Source organism: Nylanderia fulva, unplaced genomic scaffold, assembly GCF_048542155.1.
Source record: "Nylanderia fulva isolate GAGA-0341 unplaced genomic scaffold, ASM4854215v1 Scaffold67, whole genome shotgun sequence".
Classification (NCBI taxonomy): Eukaryota; Metazoa; Arthropoda; class Insecta; order Hymenoptera; family Formicidae; genus Nylanderia; species Nylanderia fulva.
Genome location: NW_028190775.1, coordinates 641,819 through 667,116, shown reverse-complemented (window position 1 = coordinate 667,116; position 25,298 = coordinate 641,819). Strand labels below are relative to the sequence as shown.

General features: G+C 33.9%; 1 protein-coding gene and 1 non-coding gene across 3 annotated transcripts in view; one reads left to right on the top strand and one right to left on the bottom strand.

The window, feature by feature from the left end:
- The window catches only part of LOC114932143 (2-oxoadipate dehydrogenase complex component E1), a 152,198-nt gene that overhangs the window by 30,509 nt on the left and 96,391 nt on the right, over positions 1-25,298 (bottom strand). The window lies entirely within an intron of this gene.
- TRNAA-GGC (transfer RNA alanine (anticodon GGC)) lies at positions 17,550-17,622 on the top strand. Its single transcript has one exon. It is a non-coding gene; the product is annotated as a tRNA-Ala (tRNA).

The following is a 25,298-nucleotide window of genomic DNA, read 5'->3' as shown; positions in this document are numbered from 1 at the left end:
AAATAATGAGTGAGCAAGAAACACACACAAATGAAAGATATGTGAGTAACAGGGAATTTATATTACTTATTTTATTTATTTTATTTATATAAATTTACTATTAATATTAATTTTATTGTTTACTAGAATTCAGATTATTCTGGTAATATGAATAATGATGAAAGATAAATGATGCATGAAAATATTAGCTTTGATAACTCTGATAGCTCATCTGATTCAAATGAAAATTTTAATGAAAATTTTGATTTTAATAAAAAAAATTTGGATGAAATAAAGAAAATACGAAAATGGAAAGTGTCATGTAGAATACCTCATGTACATATTGATAAATTATTAAAAATTTTAAGACATAAATTATTACCAATCCTTCTAGGGGGCGGCGGGTGGCCGTGCACGCTGCGTCATCGAAACTCGCCTGAGGCGAAGAATAGGTGGAACGCAGGTTCGAGTCCACCCAGACCCCAGTAGGATTAAAGAAAAATTGTAAGTCGTCGGTGGTTGTGCGCGCTGCGTCGCCGAAGCTCGGTTAAAAACGACTAGTACGGCGAAACGCAGGCTCGAACTCACTAATGACGCTATAGGTATGATGTATTTATAGGTTAAGTTGAAAAAATGTAAGGTATATCATATAATAGGATAAAGGAAGGATTAAAGTCTCTTTGGCGAGAAGCTGGGGACTTTAAACAAAGTAATAAAAAAAAATATTACCAATCCTTCTGAAATCTACGAAAACGTTTTTGCACACCACATCTGCAATATATGAAATGAAAAAGATGGAGGATTCTATAGGCAAATTTACATATTTAGGTATTGAGCAAGAACTACAAGACTGTATAAATGTAATTTTACATCAAAATTATCAAATAGAACTGCTCTTCAACATAGATGGTATGAAACCATACAGGAGTAGTAATAGAACTCTTTGGCCAATTTTGTGTAAAGTTTATTTGGAGTCTGCAGATATCTATTGTACAAACCATTTACAGTTGCATTATATTTAGGAACACATAAGCCAAAAAGACTCGAAGAATATTTATATAAATTTATCTGCAAAATTAATGAACTATTTCGCAAAGGATTAATAATTGAACAAATACATTTCTCCGTTAAGTTAAAAGCCTTTATTTGTGATACTCCAGCACGTTCATATTTAAAATGCGTCAAAGGACATATGTCATATGTCATTTGATGGTTGTGAAAGATGTCATGTAAAAAATGAAAAACATGAAAATACGACTGTATTTTTAAATATTCATTGAGATAAACGTACAGATATAGAATTTCGTAATTTTACTAATGTAAATCATCACATTGAAGTATCTATACTTATTTATGTGAAACCAAATATAAACATGATCAATCATTTCATATTGGATTCAATGCATTTGTTTGATAAAGGAGTCATGAAAAGATTATTGAGTTTTGGCTGTCATAAAAATGTAAAATTAAGTGTTATGGAAAAAAATAAACCTGATCGGTAAACTAATTTGATAAGAAAATGGATTCCATATGAATTTGATAGAAAATTTCGCAGTATTAAATACATTGAGAAATATAAGGCAGCAGAATTCAAATTCTTCTTACTATACTGTGATACTGTGATCCAATTGTTTTGAAACGCATTCTTGATGATTTCAAATATAACTATTTTCTGTTATTACATGTTGGATATCGTTTATTATCTACAAGAATAAATAATGAATTTTTTAAATATGCGAGAGAATAGTTAAACACTTGTTTCAGTTGCTAAAGATTTATACGGAAAACACTTTATTACAATAAATTCAGTTCATAATTTACATCATATTGTAATGATGTTGAAATTATAAATTGTCCTATAAATTTTGTAAGTGCGTACAGTTTTGAATTTCATCTAGGAAAAATCAAAAATATTTTACGTTCTCATACTGTGTCACAATTCTGTCATGCAGAAAAAAGTGTCACTTTCCCACAAGAACAAGAAATTATAAGTAAAAATTCTGATGATGACATTTTGCAAATAAAATATAAGCAATATCTATTAACACCAAAATATCCCAACAATATAATATTTTTAAATAATGTACTGTTATGGAAATAAACAAAATATTTTTGAGAAATAACAATATTTATTGTAATACAAAAAAATACGATAAATTACTTTGTATAATTATCCTTGCGATTCTACTCAATTATATACATTTGAAATTATGCAAAACATCGAAAAGCAGAATGTTAATATATGTGTTAATCAAATCAAATACAAATTATTAAAAATGGAAACAAATTTCACAAAATATAGACTGATTAAAATATTTGTTATGCTATTGTTATAAACATTATTGAACTTGAAAGCTGTTAGCAAAGCAGATTTATTTATTTAAGGTAAAAATCAATTTTATAATATATATATATTAATATATATAAAAAATGATATAAACTATGAAGTCACCAGATGATAATTAAAAAATGGTAGTAATTCAATCGACCAATTCTGGTAAATAATTAAATTTATTGTATTTTCACAACGTTTCGGCCGTGGGTAACATAGTTATTTCGTATTATACTATCATGTTATTATATAATGTCATATTTTAAGATCGAATTTTTGTTTTTTAAAAAAGTTGTGATTTAAGAACATAGCACTTGATAAGGGCTGAAATCCACGGCCGAAACGTTGTGAAAATACAATAAATTTAATTATTTGCCAGAATTGGTCGATTGAATTACTACCATTTATTAATATATATATTACTTTTAAAATCCGAAAAATTTATAATTTCGCCACTCACTTTTTATTAGGTCACCTCTTTTTATATCCTCAGTTTTTTAAATTTATTTTTGCTTAATGATATAATGTATTTATGTTAGAATTTAATCTCTCTAATATTACTTAAGTTTTCTATACAAACAAACCGAGACTGATTACAATTACTATAGCGACACCTGACCCGTTCTTTTGTAATCTTCTCGCGACTCTCGTCGCCAGTATACGCATGTGCGTCTACTCTATTATATACTCTCCCACGGTTCTTTCTTGTTCTCGCACATCCGCTGACACGAGTCTTCTCGACCGTTCGTTCCGCGTTATATATACTTTAATCTGTGCTTTTTTAATAAAGTTTTCTTATTCTTTTACTTTCTCAAAGTGATCGTTTCTCGTCATTGTGTGATCCCGAGCTTCGCAAATCCACTTTCTCAAATAATTTATTTATTTATTTAGAATATATATTTATTCTATAAATAATACACATAGATTACAGAAATAAATATGCTTACTGGCTTATTCTTTTAAAATTATATAGATTAAACAGGTCATTTCTTCAATGGATATTCGAGATTTTTTATTAAATTATGTAAATTATTTACATTTTCCTATGTATATGGTGTGGACTTAAAAATCGTGTAAAACATTTCTTATTTTAAAAATTATAATCTAATTAAAAAGTAGGAACAATCTCAATTTTTATATAATTCGAGACCTTTTATCTTTTAAATTCCACTAATAAATATATATGTAAATTTTTTGCATAGCCCATATCTAAGAAAGGGATCGCGTTTAATTAGCCGACAATCATTTGACCGACAGTTTACTTGACCGACACCATTTGGTCGATAGTACATTCAACCGACATGGTTATTTGTCCTACAGTTCACATGACCGACAAATACACGTAACCGACACAATCACTTAGTCGACAATTAACATGACCGACAAGTAGACTTAACTGACACAATCATTTAGTCAACAATTAACATGACCGACAAGTTCACTTAACCGATACAGTTAATTTGATCTACAGTTTAAATGACTGCCAACAAGTATAATTAACTGATACGGTTTTTTGATTTACAATTTATGAAACGAGACCTTTTATTTTGTTTTAGTTTTCGACTTTTCCCGTAAAGCAAAGTTTACACCGCATCACTCGTGCTTATGGCTCGAAACGTGGACTATAATTGTGTCGTACATACGAATTTTGAATTCATATGGTTTCACATAGATTTGCGACCTTCTACACAAAGCGGGTTTGCGATTTTCCACGCGAGGTCTCAAATGGGTTTGTGACTTTCCACGCGAAGCGAGGTTCCACATGAGTTTGCGACTTTCCACGCAAAGCGAGGTTCAAACCGAACGTATGTGTCTAATTTCTCGGTAGTGGAACCTCTCGCAGGGAAGCGGAACCCACTGTATCCGGGCGTATACTTTCCATGCGAAGCGAAGTTCCACATGGGTTTGCGACTTTCCACGCAATGCAAGATTCTACATGGGTTTGCGACTTTTTACGCAATTTATTTTATGTCTTCTGTGCTTACTGTCCGTACTGTCCGAAACAAGGTGTAAATAGTTGTGTTCCACATGGATTTTGGAACTACATTAAAACGGAAATCATAACGTTGTTCTTATTTTAAATGTTTCGTTTTGTTTGTAAGCGCACATCAGCAATTTGAAGTGTTGTCAACGTTTTGTTTACTGTTTATTGAGTTTATTATTGATATCTACATGCATTCAAGTTATGATTCGGATGTAAGCTAAGATGCATTGTTGTTTTTATAAAAATTTTTGAGTTTTGTGTAGTGAGAAGTGATATTAATTGAAAGTGACGTTTGTTATCTGTTTTTTGAAATTTTTGAATTTTAAAAGTGTTTTGTATTAGTCTCAAGAGTTTTATTGGAAATGGCTTTATCTCAGGAATCTATTGCTAGAGTAGCAAGTATAATTCAGTCAACCAAAAACAGGTCAACCAAAAATTATTATTGACGGTTTTGAATTCGTTAAGAATAAACATCGTGATGACATGTATTATTGGATTTGCGAACATAGAAATAGAAAAAAGGACAATGGACAATGTATTGCAACAGCAATAACAATTTTTATCAATGGACAGCATATCGTTTGTAAATTTCATGTTTCAAAACACAATCATGCGGTTCAAGCTGACAAACCAGAAGTTAAAAAAATATGCAATCAAATAAAACAATTAGCTAGAAGCAGTAATGATCAACCGGCTCAAATTATCAACAATGGCATTAATGTCACAGGATATTAAGCCTTGTCTAAAATCAAAAGATGCATTGAGACAACAAATCAAAAGAGTCAGGAGAGGTGATACTCCTGCAGAACCAAAAACCTTAAAAGAATTTTCAATGCCTGATGAATTATTATTGACAATTTCGGATAATCACCTTTGCAAGGATATAAAAGATGGAAATGAGAGAATATTGATTTTTACTACAAGTAAAAATTTGACACATTTGCAAAAGGCAAAATACTGGATAATGAATGTTACATTTAAGATTGTTCCAACTGTGTTTAGACAAATGTACACGATTTATGCAGATGTTGACAGTAATTCTAATCCTCGCGTTGTGCCATTAATTTACGCTCTCATGAGTTCAAAGAGTGAAGAGTTGTACAAAAGATTGTTTCAAGATTTAAATGATTGGGCTGAGGAATTTTCACTTGAATTAAAATCCGATTTTGTGTTGACAGATTTTGAAAAAACTGCAATCAATGCAGTTAACTCCGAATTTTCGTCAGCACAAAGTACGGGTTGTCACTTTCACTTGGCTCAATCAGTTTATAGACAAATCCAGAGAAATAATTTGACATCTAGATATAATAATGATCAAAATTTCAGTTTTCTGATTAGACACATTCCTGCTTTGGCGTTTTTGAGTCCTGTTGAAATACCTGTGGCTTTTGATGAACTGAAGGAGCTTTTGTCTGAAGAAACAGAACAGATTATTAAATGATTTGATGAAAATTATGTTTGTGGAAGATATTGAAGAACTTTAAAAAATGGATAAATTCAAAAGTGGCCACCGACATATCCACCAAAAATGTGGTCTGTATTTGAAAATTGTCAGTTGGCTTTATCGCGTACTCAAAATAAAGTAGAAGCATAGCATAGACGATGGGCAACTCTTGTTGGCCGTACTCATGTAAGAATTTTTACTATTATTAAGGAAATTCAGAAAGAGCAAAATATGAAAGTGAAGTTGAACGAGTTTTGAGAGGAGAGCCACCTCAGAAAATGCGGCGCAATAATAATTAAAGAGAGATTCACATTCAAAATGTGATACGTGATCGTGATAATTAAAACAGTTATTGAATATTTAAGAGGAATTGCTCATATTGTTTCAATTTAATTTTTTTGTTGTAATAATGTAATAAAATATAAAAATTTGAAAAAATATAATTTAAAAATTTTAAAAATAAAATTTAAAATAATAAAAAAATATGCATTTTGTTTATTTTTCTTGTTCTTTTTTGTTTAATTAAAAAATATCCATTAAAAATTTTTTTTTATTTAAAATTCAATTGATACAAAGTTTTGCTCGTATATTGTAAACATAACTAGTGATATATAAAAAGGCCAACTTATCGAGCAATTATTAGAGTTGTTCTGTTAAATAAAAATTTATTCCATGTATAAACTAAACATAAAACATTATGTAAAAGCTACAAATATTCTATACTCAAACTTAAGCGAAAATTACAATTATTATAAAATAAACGTTTCAACCGCACGCGGTCTTCCTCAGTATTATATTATAGTAATTATTAAAAAATACAAAATCACAAAAATTCCACATAATATTGAAAATTAATGTTAGTTCTTCAATAAGAGTCGAGAATTTATAAGCAATTAAAGCGTGTTTCAATCCGTCATACCCAACAAATGTTCGCCTCGATATGATCTTTGATTTTAATCAAATCTCGAAAAGTTTCATCGTTAATATGCGAGAAATTAATACGTTCCGTAGGCGCTGCGATTAATAAAAAATTGACGATTAACGTATGTCAAAAATTAAAATATATATCCTTAACAATTAGCAATATGCTTACTTGACATCGTCCTTCCTAACAATTTTAACCACGTTTTTTTGAAAAAGTTATTGAAGATGACACAAGACAAGACCAACAATATAAAAAGACACCTCATTTCAAACTCTACTTAATCGAAGAATGTGCGTGTTATATGATCTAATACCTATGTTTAAACCGTTAATGTCCTATTTGTCTTATTATTATTTATTGTTCACTAATTTATCCAAAATATCAAAATAAGACGCGCTGAGTAATTCAGTATCTTTGTTTAAATTTAGCCCATTTTTTTGTTCTTTAATATGTAGCATCTCAGAGATGAGTCTTTTATAATAATTATTCTCGTTTTCCAGAATCTTTACGTTATCCCAATTAAATGTATGGTGTTCATTTCTTATGTGTTCAGAAATTACTGAATATTTCCTTGAGTGCAACCTGATATTATTTTTATGTTCTTTTAGTCTCGTCTGTAATTGCCTCCTCGTTTGGCCTACATAAGATGCATTACAATTATTGCAATTGATCTTATAAACAACATTCGAATTGCATGGATGTTTAGTTTTATCTTTCTGTGCTTTAATAATGTTATCAAGTTTGTTGAGACATCTGTATCCTACTATACACTTTGTATTTTTTACCAAGGAGACAATCATTTCTGAGATCCTATTTATATACAGAATGACAAAGAATTTTTTATTAACTGATTCCTTTTTTATAGGTAATTTCTGTTCCTTCTATGTTAGCTTGTCTTTTTATAATGCTTTTTTTAGATATGAGGTGTTCTATCCGATGATTAATTTTGTTAAAAATCAGATCAAGAGGGTAACCATTGCTTGTGAGTATATTAATGATTAACTCCAAATTTTTATTAAAAAATTGTGGGTGTGATAACAACAAACATCTGTCCACAAGGTTGTATATTATTCTAATTTTATGGAATAATGGGTGGTTAGAAAAAAAATGATAAAGTCCTTCCTGAGAAGGTTTCTTTTTGATACCAATCAATGTTTATTGTGTTATTAATAATTTTTAGTGATAAATCTAAGAAATTCAAGCTACGGTTAACTTCTTGTTCTACCGTGAATTTAAGTCTATCATGATAGTTATTAAAATTATTAACTATCTGAGTCATATTAATCATAGAAGTGGCTAATATTATGTCATCTACATAACGGAAGTAAAACAAACATTTTAAATTTAACGCTTTAAGAACTGTATCCTCAAGATCTTGCATAACCAAGTCAGCTATAATTGGTGATAACGGAGACCTCATAGGGATTCCAAAAGTCTGTTTGTAAATTATGTCATTAAATGTAAAATAAGTAGAAGTCAATATAAATGTTATACCACATATAAATTCGCTTTTCGGTATTCTAGTATTTGTTTCAATGTGATCCCATCTATCATTAATCCCATTAATCGCAAGATCTAGAGATACGTTCGTAAATAAAGAAACAATATTTAAACAAAACATCTTATCGTTCTCATCAATCTTTTTACCAGACAACATGTTGTACAAATCAAAACTATTATTGATATGACTTTTAGCTTTAGGTAGACTAGTTTGTAAGATGTTTTGTAAAAACGAAGCCAGCGAGTATAAAGCTGTATCAACCGATGAAACTATGATTCTAACTGGATAGTTTTCCTTATGGATTTTAGGTAATCCGTACGCTTTTGGAAGGAGAGAATTACTAGAATGTAATTTATAATATTCATTTTTTTGAGATACATATAATCTTCCTTAAGCCATTTCTTCAACAAATTTAATATTCAATTCATTCTTCATTTTTTTTGCACGGATTTTTATTAACAATAGTGTATGTATTAACATTTTTTAATACGTTTTCCATTTTATTAATATAATAAGATCTTTCCATTGCAACCGTAGCGTTACCCTTATCCGCGCGTGTAAATATAATATTCGGATTATCTTTACAAAATTTTATTGAATCTCTGTATGAATAACCCCCCGATGGGTTCCCACCTTGACGAAGTCCCGCGGCTAATGGGGTGGGGGGGGTCCGGGGCGGAAGGATATCACCCGTTCAGGGGTGTGACCGACTAGCCTGGGCCCCCCTGGCTCGTCCGGTTGCTGGGGCGGGTGGAGGGGCTTGAGAGGGCGCGCGGGAGCCGCTCGCTCAGGAGATGGCAACCGTGTGCGCCGGACAAAGCGGAACCTTCCCAAGCTAAAGTGTGTGCAACCGTGCTGAGGGCTGCATGGCGTAAGGGGAGTTACGTCGCTAACGGTGCCTCTCGGATACCGGGCGACCTTCGAGAGTATCGAGCCAAGCCCTGGGCATTCGCGGCTCTGCCCAGGTGAAACCGCGCGGCCGCGGTACTCGTGGGAACAATTATGAGTACTAACCAAAATGATAACTTTTCGGAAGTCCTACAGGGCGTGACCACCTTAGGTGACGAACGACCTGAAGGAAAAAGCCCGAGCAATTCGGGGGCGGAGTCAAATAAGGCCCAGCCACCAAATGCTAGAATTCGTTATAGCGGAGCGGCAAGGCGACGCTATAAAAAACAGAAGCAGATGGAGGCGAAGGGGGAAGCTGCAAAGCCCACCTCAGAACTGACATCTGTTTCGACAGTTACTCCAAGGACGGGGGAGCAAGCTTCTTCTGGGGCGGTAAAGCGACTCAGATCGGAGCATAGCACACCCAGCCCTGCCAGTAACACTCAGTTGGGCAAAAGGCCAAAAGTCGTAACTGACCAAAGGACTTTTGCCCAATTGACCTCCGGTCTTGTAAGGGTTGCCCTGGTTCCCTTGGCTTACCCTGACAAAAGACTGGAAAAAGACGAGGCATCGCTTCTGAAAGAAACGGTCAGGAGGCGTATCCTTTGCTTAGCAAGGGGTACCAAAGCGTCTACTTTCAGAGGAACCTCGGATAGGGATGGGGCAGTTGTCTTCAACTGCACAAATAGGGAAACTGAGGAGCGGCTTAGAAGCCTAACCTCAGAAATTAAGATCAATGGAATCGAACTGCGTGCACTGCGGGTCGATGAGCTCCCTAAGAGACACCGAATCGTAGTGCACGTAGAGGATCCCACAATACCTGTCAAGGAAGCGTTAGAGCTACTTGACAGGCAGAACGTAGGCATCCAGTCACCGGACTGGGTGATCGCGAAGGGTAGCGAAAGCAGGGACGTCACGAGCACCCACTTTGCTGCCCTTGTTGGGGATGGGGCTTTGAGGGCGTTAAGAGCTCTCAATTTTAAACTCTACTGTGGACTTGGGCAAGCAACGATCAGGTTGCCTGCTGGAGAAAGCAGTAAGGAAGGCGCAAAGGAGAAATCACCGGACCCGTCAGCATAAATATGGCGGACCGAATTCACTTTACGCAGATTAACTTGCATCACAGCAAATGCGCCTCGGCTGTACTAGCTAGGTGCGCAGCAGTGATGCACACAAGTAAATACATATTTTTAATACAGGAACCATGGATCATCCAGGGACATATAAAAGGACTTGGCAGCTGTGGAAAACTAATATGGGCCGGAAACACGGACCGACCGAGAGCGTGCATTATAGCGAAAGGAATAGACGCCTGTCTACTGCCACAATTTAGCGATGGTGACTTTGTTGCCATCAAACTGAAAATAAAGACGACCGGTGGAATAGTCAGGGATCTAATTATAGGGTCAGTGTACATGCCCTACGATTTGGAAAACCTGCCCCCACATGAAAACGTGATTAAACTCACGACTTATGCAAGGCAGAAAGGGCTAGAAATACTCCTGGGGTGCGATGCCAACTCGCACCACCTGGTGTGGGGGAGCACCGACATAAATCCCAGGGGTGAAAGCCTATTCAACTTTGTGGTAGGTATGGAGCTACATCCTGAATAGAGGAACAGAACCTACCTTCCTGGACTCTAGAAGACAGGAAGTGATAGATATAACCATATGCTCTGGCGGAATATTGGACCTGTTGAGGGGATGGAGGGTCTCTGATGAGCCCTCAGGATCAGACCACAGGCAGGTCCGTTTCACCATGGAGCAAGTACAGAGCCAAGGGTTATGGAAGAGAAATCCTAGGAAAACAAATTGGAGGGGGTACGAGGAAGACCTTAGGAGTCGAGGAAGCACCCACTAGATTCCACACAAAAGAAAATTTGGAAACAGCGGCAGACTACTTGAATGATGAACTGCCCATTAGAGTCAAAAAATACTTCAGCCAAAGCACCATGGTGGAGCAAAGAGCTGGCTAAGCTAAGGGCTGAGGGGAGAAGACTCTTTAATAGGGCTAGAAATGTAAATACACCGAGAACCTGGGAGGAGTACAGGAAATCTCAGAGAATTTACAAAAAGGCCATAGTAAAAGCTAAAAGGAAAGGATGGAGAAGTTTTTGCTCAAGTATAGAGAGTGCTCCTGAAGCATCTAGACTGAGTAGAATACTCTGCAAGGAAAACCAAACACAATGGGGCTGCCTTAAGCTTCCCAATAGAGGGTACACAGAAACTGCGGAGGAGACCCTACGGCACCTCATGGAAATCTATTTCCCAGGCTTTAGGGAGGACTCAGCAGACAACAACAACAGGCAGAGACCCATGACCTTGCACAAATCAAGGGCATGGGGACTGGCAGCTAAAGTGGTCTATCCGCACGCAGTGGAATGGGCGGTCGGTTCCTTCGAGCCTTTAAAGGCTCCAGGACCTGATGGAATATACCCGATCCTGCTGCAGAAAGGGCTGAGCAGCTTGTTAGGCCCAATGACAAAAATCTACAGGGCAAATATTGCCCTCAGACATGTCCCCCAGAAGTGGAGAGAAACCAAGGTGGTTTTTATACCTAAACCTGGCAAGAACGGTCACGTCAGGGCAAAGGACTATAGACCAATTAGCCTTATGTCCTTCGTATTGAAGACCTTAGAGAGACTGGTGGACAGATTTCTCAAGTCCAACTCTCTAATACAACAACCTCTAGCCGACTCTCAGTACGCTTACAGGGAGGGCAGGTCTACCGAGACCGCCCTACATCATCTGATAGGCAAAGTTGAGAGTCAGCTGGAGGCAAAGGGCTATGCGATTGGAATCTTCCTGGACATCGAGGGCGCTTTCGATAGCACTTCACACGAGGTGGTAGGGGAAGCACTGATCAGACATGGAGTACAAGAACCACTGGTGGACTGGATAGAAGACATGCTAGTGGACAGATGCTTGACGGTGGAGTGCCAAGATATCTCCATCAGAGGAAAACCAACGAGAGGCTGCCCACAGGGGGGAGTTTTATCTCCTCTGTTGTGGTGTCTAGTGATAGACGACCTGCTAAAGGAGCTACAGAGGAAAGGTTTCTCGACCTTTGGCTATGCTGATGACGTGGCCATTGTAATTAGAGGACCATTTCTCAACACACTAAGGGACCAAGCAAAGGATACCTTAAGGATTGTGCAAAACTGGTGTGAGAACAGAGGTCTAACGGTTAATCCGAGCAAGACAAATATTATGGTCTTTACCAGAAAATATAAACCTGAACCCATAGAGACGTTAAAACTCTGGGGAAAGGAAATATCGTTTACAGACTCGGTGAAATACTTGGGACTGATTCTAGATCCTAAGCTGAGCTGGGGAAAACATCTCATAGAGCAAAGGAAAAAGTTCTATGCATCCATGTGGATGTGCAGAAGGGCAATGAGCAAGTCGTGGGGCATCAGCGCTGGTGCAGCATTATGGCTGTACAAGGCGGTCCTGCTGCCGCGGCTGCTATACGCGTCAGTCGTCTGGTGGACGAGAATAAATAAACGGGAGGTGGAGAAACTACTTAGAAGCCTGCAAGGTAACTACCTAAGGGCTGCAGTAGGGGCCATGAGAACCACACCCACAGAGGCGCTTGAAATAGCACTCAGTGTTACGCCAATAGGATTGGCTGCGATAAAATCAGCCAATATCACGGCATACCGCCTAAAATGTCAGGGTGAATGGAGAAACACAGGACTGGGACACACCAGGCTAGGTCTTCTCCAAAAGTACCCTATTGAGGGAAAACAAGACAGAACCACAAGAAAGTATCAACTGGTAAAATATTTTAAATTATGGATACCTGATAGAAACGAGTGGCTGAAACCGGGCGGGATCATGGACACAAAGGTGGACATGTGGTTCACGGACGGGTCAGGCATAAACAATTGCTTTGGAGCAGGAGTATATGGACCTGGGGAAAACCATAGAGAGAGTATTCCAATGGGAGGCGACTGCACGGTCTTTATGGCAGAGATGCTCGCCATCCTCAGATGTGCCGAACTGATCCTAACCAAGGGAACAAATTGCAGGAAAATATATATCTGCACGGACAGTAGGGCAGCCCTTCTGGCGTTGGCGGGTGCGACCACCGAGTCATACTTGGTATGGGACTGCATGCTGGCGCTGGAGGAGCTGTGCGGAAAAAACAAAGTAACGTTAGTCTGGGTACCCGGGCATCAGGGCATACCGGGAAACGAAATAGCAGACTCACTGGCTAGAGAAGGGGCTAGCAAAGCATCACATAGTCGGGAGGTGGGAGTGCCCTTTACAATGGGCAAGAACTTCATTAGAGACAGTATAAACAAACAACACAAGGCCAGGTGGGAAAATCTGAAATCCTGCCGACAGGCTAAATTTCTGATGAAAGACATAAATGGTAACAGAACCAAAGAACTACTTACACTGAATAGGCAGAAATTGAGAATGGGGATAGGACTGCTGACAGGACATTCACCAATACTCAAAGCCCACCTATTCAATATCAGACTCGCAGACAGGAAGGAGTGTCGACTATGCGGGGAGGAAAAAGAGGACAGCATACATATTCTGTGCCAATGTCCGGCTCTGGCTAGAAAGAGATTCAGGATCTGGGGACAAAGTTTTCTTAAATCCCAAGAATTAGACAAAACAAGGGTGGTGGAACTCATAAGCCTAGTGGAGAACTCTGGGCTGAGTACACATCACCCAGTTTAAAGACAAGAGTGAGGAGACACAATGGATCTCGCCAGATCTAGGTGCCGTCGGGGGCCAAGTCATGGAACCACTCACTTATTATTCACTACTACTACTACTACTGTATGAATAAAGTAGTTTTTGTTGAATTAAGTCATTTTTATCATTAGTGTTGAGAAGTTGTGCAAATTTCGGAACAGCAATATTTCTAATAGTTGTGAGATTATTAATATTATTCCGTTTATGATTACTCTCTATGTCTTTAATAAATTTAAGTATAGCTATTTTTTATTAATGTTTGGGAGGCAGAAATTATCACCCATTTGCAAAAGATTAGAAACGTTAAGAGGAATATCTATATTGGACAGATTGATAAACCATTTTTCATTAGTATTTTCCAAAGGATGAATCATATTATCAAGAAATTTATTGGCTTCTATGTGTATACTAATATTATTAGCATCATTAGTGATTGCCCTAGGACAATTTTTCGATATTTTTGTCGGTTGTGAGGTTTCATAGTGTAAGAAACAATGTATATCTATGGGTTTGATGCTGTACAAAACAACATTATAAGTATATCAACAGCATCAAACCCATAGATATACATTGTTTCTTAAATTAGCGAACAATAAATAATAATAAGACAAATAGGACATTAACGGTTTAAACATAGGTATTAGATCATATTACACGCACATTCTTCGATTAAGTAGAGTTTGAAATGAGGTGTCTTTTTATAATTGTTGGTCTTGTCTTGTGTCATCTTCAATAACTTTTTCAAAAAAACGTGGTTAAAATTGTCAGGAAGGACGATGTCAAGCATAAGCATATTGCTAATTGTTAAGGATATATATTTTAATTTTTGACATACGTTAATCGTCAATTTTTTATTAACCGCGGCGCCTACGGAACGTATTAATTTCTCGCATATTAACGATGAAACTTTTCGAGATTTGATTAAAATCAAAAATCATATCGAGGCAAACATTTATTGGATATAACGGATTGAAACACGCTTTAATTGCTTATAAATTTTCGACTCTTATTGAAGAACTAACATTAATTTTCAATATTATGTGGAATTTTTGTATAATTTTGTATTTTTTAATAATTACTGTAATATAATACTGAGGAAGACCGCGTGCGGTTGAAACGTTTATTTTATAATAATTGTAATTTTTGCTTAAGTTTGAGTATAGAATGTTTGTAGCTTTCACATAATGTTTTATGTTTAGTTTACACATAAAATAAATTTTTTTTGGCAGAACAACTCTAATAATTGCTCGATAAGTTGGCCTTTTTATCTATTACTAGTTTTTTTTATTTAAATAAGAAAAATGCATTTTTTTAGTTTTTCTTTTTTTGTTTAAATGAATATAGTATGCATTTTTTTATTTTTTTGTTCAAATAAAGAGATGCATTTATGTTTCTTTGTTCTATTTTTAGTACGAAGTTCATATACCTTTTTGTGGTGTGCCCTATTAACGACATATGTCGGCTAACAATAAGTTATGGATGTTGTAGGTTTAATGGACTGTTAAAAGTAATTTGTCGATCAAGTAATCATGTCGATTAAGTGTACTTCTAGGTCATGTTAATTGTCGTTTAAGTTTGTGTCGGTTTAGTGTATTTATTGGTCATGTGACCTGTAGAACAAACCGTGTCGGTTAAGTGTATTTATCGATCATGTGAACTGTAGGACAAATAATTGTGTCGGTTAAGTGAACTTGTCGGTTATGTTAATTGTAGGACAAATGGTGTCGGTCAAATGATTGTCGGGGAAATGTACTGGACCCCTAAGAAAGAACATAGTATAGAAAATTCCTAATAATATTCAAATTTGTACATCTCTATTTAATATATAGTACAACCCTGAATATTGATGCACCGAGCGTGCTTCGTCTTTGTTAGAAACAAAAAAAAAATAATTTATATAACTTAAATGACCACATGTCACATGTATTTTCATAAGATATTATTAAGAGTGATAGAAGATTTTAAGTAAGTAATTATCATTAGTTATAATATTTAAATAAAGACGTTAATTAAAGATATATATAGGATGAGTTTTTTAACTTAAAACTGCAAATATCTGGAAAACTAAACATTGTATAAAAATGTTTCAAATAAACTTTTAATAGTTTCAAGGATGCGATTCTATTCCGCAAAAATTAGCAAAAATTTTTGCGGGATATAATTGCACCCTCAACTATTGAAAGTTTATTTGGAACATTTTTTCGTACAATGCTTAGTGTGCCAGATATTTTACAGTCTCAAGTTAAAAAACTCACTCTGTATATTCCAGTTTGAATATTACTGGAAACTTTTACTATATTGTTTGGACCAAAAGTTACTTATCCTCGTGCGTCAGAACATTTTACATAACATTTAATAATCTCTTTAGATACATAAAATAAAATGTTTTTTTTTAATAGGTATGGCTAATGTGGAAAATATACATATATAATAATCATTGATGGAATTCATAACAAGAAGGAAAAGACCTCTAATTAAAAAAATTGATATTGTGCCTACTTTTTGGGTAGATTACAATTCTCAAACCAAAGAATGTTTTACACGATTTCTAAGTCCCCCGTATACATCGGAAAATGTTGATATTTTACACATGATTTAGTTAAAAATCTAGATTATCCATTAAAAGAATTAAACTTATTAAATTCGTGAAAAAAACGACCAATACTGGACTACAAAAATTTTTCTTTATATATTTAATTCATGACATTTCAACCTGTGGTTTAGGCCTTTATCAAATGATTCTGAAATTATATAAATACAACAAATGCAACTACATCAACTATACGAGATCAATTACAACTGATACGCAAAAAAAAAGTAAAATTAAAATTAAAAAATGATAAGAATATTATATCGTCTCTTATTAATATAACACATATACAAGATATACACCTCTTTCTTCACCGACCATAGAGCCAAACGCGATGTTATTGCAAAATTTAAAAAATTGAGGAAACTGGGAATTTCGTATCCGTGGTTGGGATCTCAAAAAACTCTCCTTGTTCCTCTTTTAACTTCCCCTGTAAGAAATAGGCGAGAAAAATATTGGTCCGAAAGTTGGCTAAATCGGGAATCGAAAAAGTATTGAAGGCATTGAGAAGAGTATTGTTTTGAAAGTGTCTGAATAGCTCAGTTGGAAGAGCATTCGCCCGGCAAGCAGAAGGTCTCGGGTTCGATTCCCGATTTAGCCAACTTTCGGACCAATATTTTTCTCGCCTATTTCTTACAGGGGAAGTTAAAAGAGGAACAAGGAGAGTTTTTTGAGATCTCAACCACAGATACGAAATTCCCAGTTTTTTCAATTTTCTTAATTTCGCAATAACATCGCGTTTGGCTCTATTGCCGATGAAGAAGAAGAGTATTGTTTTGAAAGTGTCTGAATAGCTCAGTTGGAAGAGCATTCGCCCGGCAAGCAGAAGGTCTCGGGTTCGATTCCCGATTTAGCCAACTTTCGGACCAATATTTTTCTCGCCTATTTCTTACAGGGGAAGTTAAAAGAGGAACAAGGAGAGTTTTTTGAGATCTCAACCACAGATACGAAATTCCCAGTTTTTTCAATTTTCTTAATTTCGCAATAACATCGCGTTTGGCTCTATTGCCGATGAAGAAGAAGATGTATATCTTGTATATGTGTTATATTAATAAGAGCCGATATAATATTCTTAATATTAAATAGTCTTATCATTATTTATTCACGTCTGGGCCTAAGTACAACGCTTCGGGGGGGGGGGGGGGGTTAAAAAAGAATTGAAGGCATTGAGAAGAGTGTTGTTTCGAGAGTGTCTGAATAGCTCAGTTGGAAGAGCATTCGCCCGGCAAGCGGAAGGTCTCGGGTTCGATTCCCGATTTAGCCAACTTTCAGACCAATATTTTTCTCGCCTATTTTTTACAGGGGAAGTTAAAAGAGGAACAAGGAGAGTTTTTTGAGATCCCAACCACGGATACGAAATTCCCAGTTTCCTCAATTTTCTTAATTTCTCAATAACATCGCGTTTGGCTCTATGGCCGGTGAAGAAGAAGATGTATATCTTGTATATGTGTTAAAATTAAAAACTTACAATTCTTTTAAGTTGTCAATATAATTAAAGTAGTGTTAATTTTTTAAAAAACATTTCAATCACTATATATTAAAACTTGTGTCTCTCGGGACATCTTGTTGGTATGTAAGCAATTTGTCAGTACAATATTAGTTTTTAAACAGTTCTAATGACCTTATCATAAATAACATTTAGATTGTTTGTATCTTTTTGAGCGTTTAGTGTATTGTTAACCTTTTTTATAAAAAAAACATTTCTGCTACCTCTCTCTTTTTTGCATGTCTTTTGTTATGTAAAAATTCGGATTTTTCCAGTCAAATTCATGTTTAAAATCCACTCTATGTTTGCTTACAGTCAGTCAAGTAAGAGCGTGGTCGGGTAAATTTATGGAAAAACTTATTAAATGGTATTTTTATATTTATATATATATTGTACTGAATATAAACAATGATGCAATTATATTAATAATGTGTCCAGTCACCATCGGCGTCGATAATTGCCTGGCATCTCCGAGGCATGCTTTCGACTAATTTAATTGCATATTCTAGTGGCAACAATCGAATTTCGCAAGATAACTGCTTGGAAGTGTATGTACGTTTACTACGAAGCTTATGCTTAATATATGCCCACACATTTTTGATGGGGTTTGCATCGGGCGACTGTGACGGCCAATCCATTGATATTCTCATGCGCCCAAGCGAGTCGATTCGTAACATGTTTTTCAGTCAACAAAAGCTTCTTCATTGTGAGGCGAAATTTCAGGTTATGAGCACGGAGATGAGTTCGGATAGTTTCGTGCGATATATCTAAACCTTTCGACTTTAATTTTGCCTGTCCTTGTCGCAGTGTTAAAGAAGGATTTCGCAAAAACAGATTCACTATTTTTTTTCGTATTTTTTGTCCACTTTGCCTATTCAGCCACGTTCTGGTAAATCATCGACATTTTTTGCCACTTTATATCGCTGTATCCACTTCTGTACAAATGTTTTCGACTTTCTCATGTATTTAGCAGCTGCTGATTGTGACATTTTTGGACCTTTCGGATGGGTACACAGGAACACAGCCTCGTAGCGCGACGCGTACTTAGCACTCATGACGCTTATCGTGTTTCTCTTTCAAAGAATCAAAGACAACTGAATATTTTTTGACAATGCATCAAGGGCAAAACTTCCCTTTAAAGTCTCACGAAGGATTTAGAACGAAATCTTTTATTACCTGTCAATAAAATCGACCACGCTCTTACTTGACTGACTGTATAACTGAGGGATTACTTTTATGCAATTTTATATTATTTTTATGTTCTTTAATCCGAGTATTTAGATGTCTTTTTGTTTGTCTTATATATAAGAAATCACAATTTTTACATTTAATTTGATATACTACTTCAGTTTTTTCAACTTCAATATTTTATCTTTACCTCGTTTGATTAAAGAATTTAATTTTTTAGGAACTGAATGCACTACTTTTAAACCAACTTGTGAAAGTGAATATTTTAAATTGTCAGTCAGATCTTTAATATACGGCAAATTAATGCACGAAGCAGTGTCAAATTTTTGTTGTTGTTTATCCCTAGTTTTATGCAGTTCGTTGGTATTATTGTTGCATTAGAAAAATGGTCTATTTATTCTGTAATTTTAAAAGGACGTGCCAGTAAGTACATTATTTATGTTACATAATCCATGTATATTAATAATAAAATAAATATGTTTTAAATAAACATATATTTTTAATAGAAACATATCAAGAAGCAGTGGATAAACTTGCACGTTTAGAAAAAGAAAAACACGTATTTACATTCGAATCCGATAATGATGCCACTCTCACTGAAAAAGAAGCAGAGACCACCATTAAACAAAATAAATTTTAAAAATTTAGCTAACAATTTAAAAAAAAAATGGCCGTGCAAAAAATGGGTAGTAAAAGCACAAATTTTCCAGACTTTAAAGGTAATTTATATGTAAAGATCTAATGCTAAAAATTTTAATTGAGAGAAAGAGAGAGAAAGAGAGAGAAATAATGAAAGAATTAATCAGAGTTAAAAATAGAAGTTTCTATATGAAAACTTCATAATTTTAAACTTAATTATTTTCAGAAATCATATCTGATGAAAATGTATCTCATTTAAATAAAACAAAAAAGAAAAAAATTCAAAAAGATAATTTGGTTAATATTTCGGAAAAAGCTTTACTCGAAGATTTACACAATCCATCCACAAAAAGAACGTTAGAGAATAAAAGTAACATTTTGATGCAATAAGATTAAACAAAAATTTTATTTATATAATTAAATAATAATTTATGTATATAATTTATATATAAAAACTTTATAAAAAACACTTAATTATTTTCAGAGATTACATATAATGAAGATGTACCCGAAAGAAATTTAAAAAAGAAGAAATTAAAATAAATAATTTAACTGATACAAATAATTTCAATAAAAAGCAAAAAACAGTGCACAGGAGCAATCAAAAAATATTAGATCATTCTTCAATCAAAGAGTCACATAGTTTACCATATCTAAAAAAAAATTATTAGAAAATGAAGGTAACATTTTGATGTAACAAAATTTATAATTAAATAGTAATTTATATATAATAATTTTCCAAAAACTTTTTTAATAATTTTCCGAAAGTTTTTGGACGACAAGGGAAGTGAGGCAGGGTTGTCCAATAAGCCCATATTTATTTAATCTGTTGATAGCGGATGTAGAGGAGGTACTGAGAAAAGGAGGTTGGGGAGGGGTGAAACTGGGAGGGGAAAAAATACACTGCTTAACATATGCAGATGATATGATACTGTTGGCGGAAAATAAAGAAGGGATGATACATATGTTAGGGAAAATGGAAAATTATATGGATAAGAAAAGGTTAGAAGTGAATGTGGATAAGACAAAAATAATGAGGTTTAAAAAGGAAGGAGGAAGAATGAAGAAAGTTGAGTGGAGGTGGAAAGGGAAAAGATTAGAGGAAGTGAAGAAATTCACTTATTTAGGATATAAGTTGCAAAGGAATGGGGGACAGAAGGCACAGGTAAAGAACAGAGTAAAGAAAGCAGAAGCGGTGATAAGACAGGTGTGGTGAATGAGGAAAAGAAGATTTGCAGGAGATTGGATGAAAAGATTATAGCTAATGGAAAGATAGGTGGGAACGGTGTTGGAATATGGGGCGGAAATATAGGGATGGAAGGAGAGAAGAGAAGTAGAGGCAATGCAGGAAAGATGGATTAAGTGGACGTTAGGAGTGGACTGGTGTACGCCGGAGTACATGGTAAGAGAGGAGATAGGAAAAGATAAATTTAGGATAAGGGCAGGGAGGAGAGCAGTAGGGTACGAGAAGAAATTGGAGGAAGGAATGGGAGGAAGTTTAGCGAGGAAATGCTATGAAGATATGAAAAAGGGGGTAAGAGAAGGAAAGGAGAGAACTGTTTGGGAGGAAGAGAGGGCAAAATTCCTTGAAAAAAGAGGAAAAGAAGGGAAGAAGATGGAGAAAAAGAGATGAAGGAGAGAGGAAGTATACGAGGGATGGGAGCAGAAAGACAGAGAAATGCAGAAGGAGGAAAGATGGGAGAAGATAAGAGAATCGAGATATAATAGATGGTATGGAGAATGGAAGGAGGAGGGATTACAGGGATATCTGAGAAAGGGATGGAGGAAAGTAGATGGAGAAGGATAATGAGATTTAGAATGAACAATGAAATGAGAGGGGCGAGATACTGGGAAGAAGAAGGGAAAAGAAGATGTAGGCTATTTGAGATGGAAGAAGAAACATGGGAACATGTAATAGGAGAATGTGGCGGAGAAGAGAGTAAGGGAAATTAGTGGGAAAGAATGAAGGAAATACTGCAAGAGGGAAAAGAAGGGGAAGGATGGATGAGGGATTTAGAGAAAATGAGGAAGGAGGGGATAGCTGAAGGGGGAAAAGAAGGAGGGGAAAAAGAGGAAGGAGGTATAAGGAGGAGAATGAGTGGAGGTATGAATGAGGTGTTGGAGAATAAATGGGGAACTGGAAGCCGAGCGAAGAAATAGATAGGGACAACTCTTTCTCTTATTAGTTAGATAGATAGGTAGATTAAGTTAGATTTAAGTTGATTGTAATTAGATGTAAGAGTAGATTTAAGAGTAGTCATAAGTTAAATTTGTAAGAAGTTGTAAGGGACAGGTACGCTCCTTAAAAGCGCCTTTAATCCCTAAGGGGACAAATAAACCATGAATGAATGAAATATAATAATTTTCAGAAAGCTATAGTAAAAATTTATCAAAACATAATTACAGTGACACTTCAGATAATATTATTCACACAGCAATCGTTCTTAAGTAATAAATGTTAAATAATATATATTAAATCATAAATAATTTTTTTTATTTTAATCAAGAAAACTGATACATACTCTTTTAGGGCTTACTAGCAACGGATATAATAAGTTTAAAGTGTGATATCCAATTTATTAAAAGAAAAATAATGAACAAAATTAAACAAATCATATATAGTAGGCCAACTAAACGAGCAAATAAATAAGGTGTAAAAATTTTTATTAATAGTTAAATAATTAAATTAACATTCCGTTACAGAATCGATATAAATTGTAAACGTTTCGACTGCACTACAGTCTTTATCAATACATAAAAGTTAAATATTAAAATACAAAGTTAAATGTTAAAATTACAAAGTTAGTTAAATATTAAAATATAAAATTGAAACGATTCTTCGCTGTTGACCAATAGATATGCAAGGCGACTGGTCTGAGATGCCAAGTTATGCGACATTTGAGCATGCTACGGATATAATACGCGAATTAAATCAATGTCAGAGAAAATTAAAAAATCTTTCAACTTACATTATCGTTTTAACAAGTCCTTTTCCCCGATATTTCAAGTGTGTGTTGCGAAGTCTGAATACCAAATGTCAAAATAGAGAGCGTGATGTATTTATTTATTACCAATGTTTTTTCTAAATTATGATTCAGCAAATTTTTTAAGTATGTCAAAATAACTACTGTCTAACAATTCGGTGTCTGTATTTAAATTAATTCCATTTTTCTGTTCTTTAATGTGGATCATTTCAGATATTAGTCTTTTATGGTAATTCTTTTCATGATCCATAATTTTAATATTGTCCCAGTCAAATGTATGTTGTTCGTTTAGAATGTGTTCTGTGACAACCGAATGTCTAGCAGAGTCTAATTTAATATTATTTTTATGTTCTTTAAGTCTAATGTATTGATAAAGACTGTAGTGCAGTCGAAACGTTTACAATTTATATCGATTCTGTAACGGAATGTTAATTTAATTATTTAACTATTAATAAAAATTTTTACACCTTATTTATTTGCTCGTTTAGTTGGCCTACTATATATGATTTGTTTAATTTTGTTAATTTATACGAGCCTTTCATTAATTAAAAATAATGAACATTAGTAATCAGTTAATGCAAAGAAAAGAAACTTCTATTTATAACTCTGATCAATTCTTTCAATATCACAATCTCTCTCTCTTTCTCTCTTTCTCTCTCTCTCTCTCTCTCTCTCTCTCTTTCTCTCTCTCTCTCTCTCTCTCTTCTCTCTCTCTCTCTCCCAATTAACAATTTGGCAGAATTTATAAAATTTAATGAGATATTGAAAGATGAAAATAAACTGCATGCAAGTGTAGTGAGGAAAATTTAAATAATATTTATTAATTTTATATGTTATATTTATTTAATTTTAATTAAATTATATATTGTAATAAGCGCAATATTGATTATATTGTTTTCAGATCAACATACTCAGAACTTGTATAAATAAAGATCAAGTCATTAGTAAATCTTTAGTAAATATGTTAAAAAGATTTATAACGGCAGAAATCGCAACAAAGTTCACTAGATCAAAGAAAGTGAATGACAAATTTATTATGTGCAATATGGCCTTTTATCATTGCATGAAAAGTAATATATGTGTTTATACTTTTTTATGTATTATAAAATATACTGTATTTCATTTAATTAATTAAATTTGATTTTGAACATTATATAAATATTATATTACTGGATAAAAGTACTGCAGATAAATTTATTTGAAAAGGAAATCTCTAGTGCTTTAGGAAAAGTATTATCGAATGCTCGAGATTGGAACGGTGGCAGAAAAAAGGTTAAAAATATTCCAATTTTAGCATCTGTTTCTTATAAATATGCTCCTTCTACATCTGCTCCTTCTACATCTCAACCCGATTCTCAAGAATTAAATATATTTTTCTTTATTAATGAAAATGATCAAATAGAATTTGTAACATCTAAAAGTCAAGAGAAACCAAGTTAATTAAATGAATCAGATGATTGTTTAAATAAATAAGTTGGTTTTTTCTTCTGCCAAAAATGCACTACTTGTTCGACCTCGTCATTATTTCCAAATTTTCGTTCTCTAAAAACATTTTTCAAGGATCCAAACATATGATTATAAGAAAGAGCAAGGTCAGATACTCGATTTTTGAATTCATTCACAAGAGAAACGTATGCGTAAATTTTGTTCTTACGATATACAAAAAAGTCGTATGTTGATTGATTAAAAGCCAATCAACTTGCAATTTTTCTGTAAGAGCAAATTTTGCACATACATTTCTCTTACGAATAAATTCAAGAATCGAGCCTCTGACCTTACTTTTTCTTATTATCATGTGTTTGCAGATTCCTGATAGATACTTTGAAAAGATGAAGCTGTAGGAATGATGACAAGATCAAACAAACGATGCATTTTTGACCGAAAGCACAACTTTTTTTATAATATATTAACAGTATGAGAAGTATATTAGTATATTAGTATTTATAATATATTAGTATAATATAGTATTTATAATATATTAGTATAATATAGAAGTATATTAGTATTTATAATATATTAACAGTATGAGAAGTATATTAAAAAGGAGGGTGATGTAGAAAAATGTATCATTTGTCTCTCTAATAGAATTATATAACTTAAAATATTTAGTATGCTGTTACTTTTTAAACTTTTGTTCCATTTCTAATATTCTTTGATCTTGTTCAGAGATAATATATGTTCTTATTTAATATATAACGCAATATTATACATATTATAAATAATATAAAGATGTATGTATACATAAATGTTATAATAATATGAAATAAGTAAAATAAAAATAAATTTATATTTGACTAAAATTGTTTATATATATATATATATATATATATATATATATTAATTTCTGAACACATATTAAATAAACAACATACCTTTGATTAGAATAATGTTAAAATTTTAGATAATGAAATTAATTATCATAAAAGACTCATCTCCGAGATGTTACATATTAAGGAACAAAAAATAGGTTAAATTTAAATAAAGATACCGAATTACTTAGCGAATCTTATTTTGATATTCTAGACATAATAGCAAACATCTAATATAAACACAAATAGGTCGTCAGAGACATTCTCAGATCAAACCTATATAATACACACATAACTAAGATAGAGCACAGTTGGAAATAAGAGGTTTTGTCAT